Source organism: Adiantum capillus-veneris, chromosome 16 (genome assembly GCF_014529385.1).
Source record: "Adiantum capillus-veneris isolate H3 chromosome 16, ASM1452938v2, whole genome shotgun sequence".
NCBI lineage: Eukaryota > Viridiplantae > Streptophyta > Polypodiopsida > Polypodiales > Pteridaceae > Adiantum > Adiantum capillus-veneris.
This window is the reverse complement of record NC_140946.1, coordinates 69,512,112-69,522,245: the sequence shown is the minus strand read 5'-3', so window position 1 is coordinate 69,522,245 and position 10,134 is coordinate 69,512,112.

The following is a 10,134-nucleotide window of genomic DNA, read 5'->3' as shown; positions in this document are numbered from 1 at the left end:
GTGTTCACGCATTTGTGATCACCTTAATGAAATCCATGCTTGACAGCCATGGTAACCACAACACTACCAAGGACAATACTTATTTCAATAGCTCCAAGTCTCTCATGAATTTGTTTGCAATGTGGATAGCTTACACAATGCCATGCCTTCATATGGAAGTACGGATGGACATGTTGGGAGAGGAGAACTTATTCCAATTTTTAGAACAATGGCATGGCTCCATATGCAAGCATGGATGGGTGTATTGGGAGAGAAGAACTTGTTCCAATTTGTAGAACAAAACTAGAGCTTATAAAAGTGTACTAGCCCCTGCCACGTTTAGAATTCCTTGCATGATCATTTATTATTAATAATCACATGATATACAACTTGAGATTACCTTTTCATCTGTCTATACTCATATAATGGAGAAATGCCATTGTAGAAGGATTGAGAAACGTGAAAGACATTGCAATTTTTGAATGGTAGAAAATATGATTTAGAATTGTGCGATGCTGCAATTTTCTCTTGCACACATGCTCCCTTTTGCTCTCTCTCTCTCTCTCTCTCAGCAAGTGTAGGAGCATGCCAACTAGAGTACTGAAGGGGGGGGGGGGGGACACCAATCATCCCCCCCTCCCCTTTGTTGCAGGTAAAGTACAATGGACTTAGGATCTCTCTCTCTCTCTCTCTCTCTCTCTCTCTCTCTCTCTAACGCACACAAACACAGAAAGAACTACCTAACACTTTAGATATGTTGTTCATGAAATAGATAAGGAGTGTGTGTGTGTGTGTGTGTGTGTGTGTGTGTGAGAGAGAGAGAGAGAGAGAGAGAGTAGTGGTGAAGAAGGAGATTAGGATAAACTATCTACCACACTGGGCAAATATAGAAACATTATTGCATTTTTTGTGTCTTTATTAACACCGACACAACTTTGTAATGCCATATCAAAACAATCCAAAATAGGCCTCGATGAGTCTTAAACTAGATATAAATTATCAAAGAGATAGTACCTCTCTCTATGAATAGGCTAACTGGAGGTAGCCTTCATAGCGCCCTTAACATAGAGAGGTGGAGCACAGGGATAGAAGGATTGTAGGTAACGTCCAGGAAGAGTTAGGTTCTCGGAAGCGCCTAGATAGAAAGTCGGTGCGCTACAGTCTGGTTTGGGCAAGGGTAAAAAGAAAGCCGTTGTTGACATGCTAACTAATGGGAAACTAGCTAGAAAAAGCAACTACATAATGATTTTGGGGGTCCCCTCCACCACTTCTAGCCATGGTTGCATGGTGCTCTACATTAGTGCTTTATTGATATTCGATCAAATCAATGCCTTTGCTAGCAAAACAAACCTCGCTGGCATATTGGTACTAATATCACATGGCTACTTCCACGAGTATGGTGTAACAGCTGGATTTCATGCAAAAAATCCAGCATTAGTATAGAAGATTCCCTCTTCATTTGGTATTTCCTAACCACATACTAGCATCAATGGAGAGTAGCTGGAAGCAAAAATTAAACTATAATAAGCAATGGCGGGTGCTCAATGCACATCCAAAACAAATTATATTGCGACTCACCTCTAATTAAATTAATTACCGAGGCTTGTATGAAACGGCTAGTTAAGTGTACTAGGTTGTGGTTCTTTTCAAATGGATGTTTTGTATTGTATATTTTTTTCATGTGGGCAACCAATCAACCAAAAGTGTGAACAAATGAGGAGCTGGTGCAACAAGCCTGAGTAGTAGAGGCTGTGGAAGGACGACGTGCGAGGATGGCAGGCCAAATTGCAGCCGACATTGGTGCTTTTGATAGCAATGAAAGGTGGCTTAAATACAACAAAGAGGCTACAAGATGGGCATCATCGGGAATGGCGGTGAAGGCGATGGAAAACAGTTGTATCGACAGTGATAATGGGGTGGCAGAGGGCGCAACAAAATCCTGAACATGTATAACCTACGTAAAAAAATATGGGGTACCCAGGATGAGGCCAGCGTAAGCGTGATTATCGGCAGGCCCAGGACAGCATGGCTGGGTGTTGCATGTTCCATCACTGCTAGTGGTGGCAGAAGTGGTCACCCTAGGCACTTAAACGAATATGGGAGTGCCAACGGGTTGCGAAGGCTAATGGAGGGTAAGTGGGCACAACGTGCATGATAGAGCAACGTGGCATCATGTAGTGGCATATCAGAGTGAGGGGTTGCAGACCAAGCAGCGATGAAAAGATGGGAGGGATTCCTTGCACGCAGGCAACGGATGAGGTACACAAGGGCAAGCAAGGCAGCTGTGTGCAAGTGGGCATGAGAGAAGTGATACCACTGTGGTTGGTGATGAACTGCAATCACAAGAAGGCTTGCTAGGCTGCGAGAGCTATAGGAGATGGTGCAGTGTCGTTTGCACTAGCTGGATGCTCCCTTGTGAGGCAGAAAGCCATGGCAAAGCGATCGCTGCAGGAAAAAGAGGAAAAAAGAGTACACTTTTCCATATAACTCTCTCTCTCTCTCTCTCTCTCTCTCTCTCTCTCTCTCTCTCTCTCTCTCTCTCTCTCTCTCTCTCTCTCTCTCTCTCTCTCTCTCTCTCTCTCTCTCTCTCCCCCCCCCCCCCCCCCCCCCCCCCCCCCCTCTCTTCAAGCCTGTAGATATTTGGTCTCTTTTGCTATGTCGGTGCTACTCTCTCTCTCTCTCTCTCTCTCTCCCCCCCCCCCCCCCCCCCCCCCCCCCCCCCCCCCCCCCCCTATAGAGGCTTCTTGCAGCCTCCCAGAGTGAAGAGGGAGCGTCGTAGGGACATTGAGGCGAAGCCTAGCTACAGGAGAGGGTCACGGAGCAGCTTGTGGGTGCTGATAATGAGGAGTGGCCCCCTCTTGGGCAGCTGCATGCAGACTCAAACTGTAATGATCTTCTCAATCCTCTTGTGCAAGTGTTGAGGAAGTTTGTCCGCGTGCGCGCGGACGGACTGCGTGCTCACGTGCAGGGGTTGTGGAAGTGAGGAAGAGGAAATGGAGAAAATGGAGGGTGAAATGGTAACCGATCTCTGGGCGGCAGAGAGCTTTGTAGGCAGAGATGAGAAAATGGAGTAGGAGAAAAAGGGGCTTTGACGTCAACTTGGTATTGCTCTGCAAACACAACCAGAATGCAACTTGCAATGCACATTTTAAAGTTGCCTTTAATTTTCAAGTGACTCTCATTTAGTGGTCGTTGGAGGCCACTCACTTCTCTATGTAAATAACACTTTCAAAATATTAGAAAATTGATTTATCAAAAGGAGTTTTTAAACATTAAAAATTTCACATTAAACATCACCATCTATATTATCATAACTAGTGTGGTCGGCGGCTTTGCCGCCTCTTTCTCTCTCTCTCTCTCTCTCTCTCTCTCTCTCTCTCTCTCTCTCTCTCTCTCTCTCTCTCTCTCTCTCTCTCTCTCTCTCTCTCTCCCCCCCCCCCCGCCTGCGCGCTCTGCTGTCCCGACTCCCGCTGTCTCCGTTTTGCTCAGACGTCACTGCCGCGAGGGCGCCGGATTAAGCACGCTCTGACGCGTGGAGGGGGGGGAGCCGGAATCTCCTCCCCCTTTATCTATTAGTATAGATTAGATCTAACTAGTTTATAGTAACCAAACCCTTTTAACAGATAGGAGTGGAGAAGAAACCACATCTATAGGGACAAATGAGCAAAAACCTAGAAAAAATGGGATTGAAAATCCATTCACAAGATAAATTTATAGATGAAATCATGGAAATAAACCAACCAGAGAAACCCTAGGCAAAGCCGATACCAGTGAATAAGGTGGGTGACTAAGGAGAAGAAGGAAACGCCACCTTACCACTCAAGTACAAAGGAGTAAAAACATTAGCGATACTTGATAGTGGGGCTGGAATAGCCATTGCTACAAAGGGAATTTGGGAGAAATGGGAAAAACCAACTCTCAAAAAATCACGCATGAAACTGCAATTAATCGACGAGTATGTGGAAAGACCCTTGGGAATGTTGGAACAAGTAATATTATCCTCTTGTAGAATAGAGTACGCACACACTTTTGTTGTGGTTGACTTTGGAAAAGGCAACAACTTTGAGGTTATTTTGGGACAACCATTTATGCGTCAACTCAAAATGGTTCAAGATTGGAGCTATGACCACCTCTACTTGCAGCATAAGGAAGTCATAACCAAGGTAAACACCAAGGACCATAGTTACAAGGACATAAACCAAACTTCGATAGAAGACTTTGTTGTCACTATAAATGTTGGAACACAGTTACCTGCTTGGCTAATGAAGGATACTCATGTTTGGATGTACATAGCATAAGGATACGGCAGTATTAGAAAGGAGGATTGCAGTCTTGAGCATACAATAGAAGACGACTACTACATGAAGGAACCATTCCCAGAGGAGTTATTTGAACCCTTTGGATGGGATCAAATACCGGTGACTCTCGACGGCTGCATAAATGAGGTAATCAATACTACGTTTTGTGACAAAGATGGTTACGACATAAGACCCTTTCTAATGGTATGTGATCTCCATGAAACAAACAACTTTTTTGAAACAACTGAGATTGAGTAAACAAGTGATGCAAACGAATAGTGGACAAAACTTTTGTACGGGATCTTTCACACGATCATGAGATGATGAGGAAGAATACCATGATTCAAGGAGCGATGATTTAGGGAACGATATTGAAGACGAATTTTCAAGTGGCTATGACATAACTCCCTTATTTATGATAGAGGTGCTGAAGGAAGCTAAGGAGGTTTGTGTGTATGAAAGCAGGAAAGGAGAGACATATAACTATTTTAGGGAGCATGATGCCAAAGTGCAAACGAGAAAGCAAAGCAACCACAAGAATATGTTATCATTGACATACCTAAAGAATCAACAAAAGTTGTTTCAAAGAAGTTGACTCCATAAAAAATGCAAATGAAAGCAGATGAAGGATAAAAGTTTCCAAGTTTGACATCAAATGTTCAACAAACTCAAGGTCAAGAGAAGGACAAGGATACGACAAAAGATTGAGTGTCTCCAATAGTGATCAAATTTAGCATATGGGGAGAAACAAGACTTAAAGTCACATGTTCAGCTGTGATAAATTCAAAAGCGACAAAGAATCTAATGTCTTATGGAACATGGATAATGATGGGAAATCCGACAATCACTGAGCTAGAGGAGATAGTGTACATAGGTTCCAAAATGTCAATTCCTAGCTTTGGCATGACAGAAGTCATACTCAAGTTGAGTACTAGGGAGTTTAAGGATACAATCTACATAATTGACTCTCATTTACACACACACACACACACACTTACAAAGAAAACTACTACAATTTCACCACGATTAGACCTCGTATTGATGTGATTCAAATATCCATGTCTTCAAGTTTCTTTTGAGTGGTCCTCCAATTGCTTCGAAAGACGCGTGCTTGAAGCCTCCTTTCTCTATTAATGCCTGATAAAATAGATAGAATTATAAACAGACACAACTCTCCACATATATGCACGCATTATGATAACTCAATGCATGAAAATTCAGAGCGGTACCTTTGAAACCGTGCTAAAAACCTAGACCAGTCTCTGCATGAAGATCCCGTGATGGCTAGTATCTATAAACACCCATGGATAAGAGTTAGAGAAACAATGTGAGAAAGATATAGTTCAAGCGAATTAAGTTCCAAGATAGATTAGGTTGGAATCACAAACATGATCATGAGACTAGAGCCATATTTCCACTAAACCTACTTGCTCGTATGTTTTTAAGTGGGACCGCACTCCCATCTCCATCCCCTTTGCATTATTTCCTAGGGTATCAATCTAGAGAAAGGATAGATTGGCTAACTTATACATAGAGAATGTTTTACTACACCTTGAAGTACAAGAGGATGAATTAGTCTTCCTAGCACATGGAAAAAAACCTTTTTCTTGGCCATTATTTGTTAAGGAAACTCAATTGTGCAAACAAGATTGTAAAAAAATGTAAGCTAGATGTCAGGATTTTATAACTGCAACCAAATTTGACATGGAAATTAAGGTCTAATGAGATTATAACTAGAATGTTTCATTTTCAAAAGTAAAATTTACATAAATAAACCATGTTATATGAGCAATGTTTCCTAGGTCTCATGAGCTAGCATTCAATATATCAATTTAGAGTGAAGCCAACATATGTTAAATAGAAGAAGGAGAGTTTTGTACTACACCTTTAAGTGTATGAAGCAGGAAACCATTTCTTTCAATAATTTTGGCTGTTATCGTGTACAAAATGAGGAATGGAAGTCGTATTAATTGGCATTATCTTTGTGATACATTGTTCATGAAGCACGATCGTATAAATGCAACACTAACATTAAATAAGGCCTATTATAAGGCTCCACCATGGATATACTAAGTGTCATTTGTGCTAGGAACAAGTGAGGAACATTCAATGGACCACCTATAGAATATAATTTCTCATTAAGTGCAAAAACATCTAATGTACAAGTTAACAAACGAATGAATTTTGCCTTACATGTAGAAGTTAATGCATGTGCAATTAGAATGTTGTTCTGACATCCTCTCTCTCTCTATATATAAATGTTGTAGCATGGTTACACTTATTTTTTAGTAGCTCAAAAATTGAGTTCCTCCTTATGGGTTCTAGTTGAACCAATATAATTTTGTTGGATAGGTTCTGAGGTGTCTCTGCTCATAAAGGATGGGGAGCATTTCATGACAAAAGCATCTTGAGGTGTTTGGTTAATTGGAGGACTAATTGAAAGTTAGGCTATCAAAGGACCTAGCAATTATAGCTAGACTCCATGAGGTTGAACACAACTACATAATTCATAGTCAAGTATACGTATACTTTATAACTTCATTTGTGAAGCTCTCCCTCTACACTAAAATACACCAAGGAGCTATGAAATCTAAAGTGAGTTGAATGTAAGAACCTTTTTTAATCATGGACCTAGACATATGAGCATTTATTGGTTGGTGCTTAGCTTGTAGCTTGTCCATTCATCAATTCACCAGTGTGCTTTGCTTGAGCACAAATCCCCCTCACATAGTGGTGGAATATCTTCAATTTTGATGTGGAAGGGCCACCCAACCATTTTGAGGGTCAAAAAACTTTGTAAAATATTGTCCATTAACCAATGTAAGCGACCAAAATTAGATGTTTTTGGTGTGCACATGAGACTTTGGCTACAAATAGGTTTGCATAGCTTGGAGTTTAGGAGAGTACCACCAGGGCCTCTTCACACACATGATTGCCTCATCTCCATCAAAATCGCTCTTTGCCTCTTTTGCTTTGCAGCTAAAATATCGGGCCAGAATGGAAACTTCATGTAAACTTGAAGGGTTTGATGCAATGGCATAAAGATTCTTGCCATCTTTGTTTTTCTTTGCTGCTATTGTTAGTTTTCCATTACATGTGCTCACTCTTGCATCTTGTGCTATGTGCAATTTGAACCAAGCCTAAGTTTGGGGTTTTCTTGTGTGTGCATATCTAAGGCCCCTGTCACATTGGCGCAAGCAAGAAGAGCCCATGTCGTCTTCGCAGGACAAAGGAAATGTTAGCCACGAGACCATGTAAGAGGGGTGGCCTTGCATGCCCACCCAGCTTTCCAAAGCAGCAACCGTAAAAAAAGGGGAAGTGCTAAAAACACTTGGCAGCAACTGGATGGCCTCTCAATAGCTCAAGGCATTCACAACACCCTTGGCCACTTAGTTTGCTGCTTATAAACACCATGCACCCCTTGGCAACTACTAACAACCCTTGCTTATAAACACCATGCACCCCTTGGCAACTACTAACAGCCCTTGCCAACTACTAACAACCCTTGGCAACAACTAGATGGCCTCTCAATTGCTCATGGAATTCACAACAACCCTAGCTACTTAGTTTTTTGCTTACAAACACCCTGCACCTTAAATCCCAATTTGAATTGTGCATACAAACAGTTCTGGCTTCGATGACACACTAAATTCTGATGTTCTTGCTCTCTCTCACTCTCTTAGCACACACACATAAAAAGACTCGAGGAGCGCAGACCCACTCATGACTGATAGACACAATGCAAAGAAAGCAATAGCGGACAACAAGACAAGCACACATGTTAAGCTTGGGTTCGAGTCAGACACTTGGGTCCTAGATGATTAGACAATAGATCTCTCTCTGCTCTTATTTCTCCTTTTTCTTTTCTTTTTTCTTCTTTTTTCTCTTCCAAAAACAACCCCCTTTATAGGATCCTTTTTCCTTTTAAAATACATTTTTTTTGAATAAAAATTGGTGGGTTGGGAGTCCTGAACTCCTCATGTGCATCCATGGCCTTTTATGCCAATTTTAGACTTCTCTTCCCTTTTTGAAATTTTGAGATCCACACGTGGTGTGAAATTCCCCCCTTCTTCTTGGTCAACACCTGGGGGAGCGCAAGGACAGTGGCATCATTGCCCCTCTTGTGTCCCTTTGCTGCCAATAAAAGAGGTTTGTCCCCGAGTCCAAACAACACCACAAGAACACACCCCCACGAGCACCCGTAAGAGCCAACGAACTCTACTACAACTCGGCGTAGCTACTTGTCGGCTGCACATGAGGAGGGGCCGCCCATGCAACGCCCACTTATTGCTTATGAGAGGGTGCACTTTGGAGTTGCATACGGGATTTTTCTTGTCCATGTAGTAGCGGGAGGTGAGCTCCCTCTTTAGACTTCAAGCTTATTCCCAAAAAATTCCACAAAATCTCGTCTTTTTATACAACCTTCGTTGAATGTAAAGGTGTGTTACAGATCGCTACCGGATGGTGCACATTCGATGATGGCTCAAATGGTAAGAGAAGTTACACTGTCAAAGTGCTCAGCTTGCTTTCCATGTTGGTCTTCTCTGATCCCAAATTGGAGTTTGAACGACTACATTGATATTCCAAGCTTTGGGAATGCATGCACATGATGTATTTTTCATCTTGCTAGGGTTTTTGGAAACGGTGTGCAACGTATGAAGCAAGAAGGAACATAGTTACGAGCATGGAGTAAGAAGTCAGTTGATGAATGCATAGGAAAAAATTATTAATTGGTCCATTTTTGGATGTGTTGTTTGAGGCCCAAAAATTTATGGAACAAGGCTCAGAGCATTGAAGTTGAAACCTAAATAGGGGTTTTTTGATAGTCCAAATGGCTTGTGAATCAAATCCTTGAGCTCCGAATGGAAGAGCACTTGTAATATCCTATACATCAAGGCTCCAATTGATGAGCCGTTTGGACAAGCTCAGAAAGCCCTTCAAAGAGCACAATATCCACCTTCAAATATGTACTTGCTTCAATTTTAAGCATCCTCCCCAATTAGCATCAAAACTACACCTTTTGGCCTGCATAACCGCATAAAAAATACATAATTAGATCTCCTTGCTTGCACTTTCACACTCACTCAAACACTCTAGCACAAGCCTATGAGCATCCATAGCTTTGTTTTCCACCATTTCTGGTATCAACACATGTTAGCTACACCATCATTGCCCAACCCTTGTTGAACATTTATGTTCAACCAAAAGCATGTTTATTGAACATGGAAACTGCAACAATAAGCAAACCTTATATTAGGAAACAATTGTACTCTACCATATGTATATAATCTTATTCATAACAAGCATTACTTCTAGGTGCCCACACCCTTTGTCCCCCCTGATTCCTCGGTTAACATCCACCTATATCAAATGGCCAACCCTGACCTGTTGCATTTGGAAAGCAATCCTCCCCACCTACGATATCAAACAAGTACTACAGGCATCACCATCCATATGTACCTAGCACTTTATCCAAGCATCAAACCAATAATGCAAAGAAAGTGCAAAAAACATTTCTTCGCCGACCCAAGGTTCCTCTTGCATTCAACTTACTCCTAACACAACATGAATATGCACATCACCACCTTCAACACCGATGTCTAACCCTCTTGCCCAAACATAAAGAAGAGAGGTCTTTATGCTATAAAATTATTCAAAAAAATATTGTAAACGGCATATGGCCCATGCTCTCACAAGCATATCCATCAACCATAAAGCATATACCTCCTTTGAAAGCATAGTCAAAACCACAACTTGGTCTTCTTCTTCCTATAAACTTCAATCCCATGTCCCTCAATTGACCTTGACTCTGCATTTGGCTCAGTAACCTTGGCACCTTCCATGGCTACATCTTCAA